The sequence below is a fragment of the Octodon degus genome, unplaced genomic scaffold, assembly GCF_000260255.1.
Source record: "Octodon degus isolate 3935 unplaced genomic scaffold, OctDeg1.0 scaffold00003, whole genome shotgun sequence".
NCBI classification, from domain to species: domain Eukaryota; kingdom Metazoa; phylum Chordata; class Mammalia; order Rodentia; family Octodontidae; genus Octodon; species Octodon degus.
Genome location: NW_004524579.1, coordinates 11,944,672 through 11,946,139, shown reverse-complemented (window position 1 = coordinate 11,946,139; position 1,468 = coordinate 11,944,672).

Below are 1,468 nucleotides of genomic sequence, written 5' to 3'. Positions count from 1 at the left end.
AAGATTGCCTGCAGGTACTTACTCAGGTGCAAGATAACCAGAAACTAAAACAAAGCCCCAGGAAATTTAGTTTGGATAGTGGTCACAATGACCCTGAAAGCATTGTTTTGTGTGAGTGAATTTGTTTACCAAACAAATGTGGTTTCATGTTTTAAAAGCCCCCTGCTTCCTGGGCTAGCTGCCTTTCGGTCCTCTCCTGGGAGAGAGCAGACTGGGGGCCCTGAGCTCAGTAATAAATGGCTTTCCAAATTCCAATCTGGCTGATCTGGTTCCTATTCTGAGTGACCCATAACAGGCCACTTACCTGAGACCCCTTCTGTTTTAGAGGCTTTCTTTCCCCCAATAAATATCTACAGCCCTTAATGTCCATTGTTGCTTCAAATTCATTCTTCATGTCTGGCAGGCATAATGGTTCAAACATGTAATCCCAGCACTCAAAAACCTGAGGCAAAAGGATCACTGGGATCACTGTAAGTTTAAGACAAGCCTGGGCTACACAATGAATTCAAGGCCAGCCTGAACTGTAAAGTAAGACCTTGTCTTAAAAAAAAAAAAAAAAAAAAAATCATTCTTCAATTTTAAAAAACACAAACAGCACATCAGACTTCTAGCAGGTTGAGTTACAATACTTCCTTTATATTACTTAGATTATTTAGTGGTCCTTATATCCCTATGGGGTTGCTGTGAGGAGCACATGAATCAACACCTGTCTCAGACACTCTTTTCTCGTTGCTGGGACAAATACCCAACACCCAAAATTAAGGAAGGAAAGATTTATTTCGCTCACAGTTTCTGGAGGTTTCAGTCCATACTCGGCTGGCTCCAAGGCAGAGCTAGCTGCGCCATTAGGTAGAGAGTAACCTTTCTTGGCTGCGGTAAGAGCAAGAGAGCAAAAGGAGGTAGCAGCGCAAGCAGCTAGCTTCTCTCCTGGCCTTACGTTGTAATGCAAATTACCTGCCCCAGGGCAGGTGCAGCATCCACACCCACAATAAGCAATCACAAACTCCAGAAGGCCCCCCTCCCCCATGGCTGCATGAGGCTTGGTGGGGGGTGTAATGGGTTAACTCACATTTTAGGCTATAAATGTAAATCTTGTGTTTTCTGTTGTGTACAAATGTATACTTACCACTGTTCTAAGTTGTTTAGTAACTAGTGGCTGTTTCTTGCTGTTTGCTAGATAAAATTCCTGTGACCCTCACCAATTCCTGTCTGCAAAGTTAGCTTACAGAGATGACAAAGGAAACTAAATGGGCTTTATCTTCTAACCTCTGGGCTATGCAAGGCTGCCTGCCCATCCCGACTGCTGGGACGGGAGCCACGCCCCTACGCGGTGAGAACCGGCCCCCGGGGCACGCGCGCGCCGGACCGGAAGCGCGGTGTCGGAACCTCCGGGTGGTCGGAACCTCCGGGAGGTCCGGGTCTGTTTCCCGGGGAAGCGCTGCCGGCGCGGGCTGTGACGCCGGCGTGG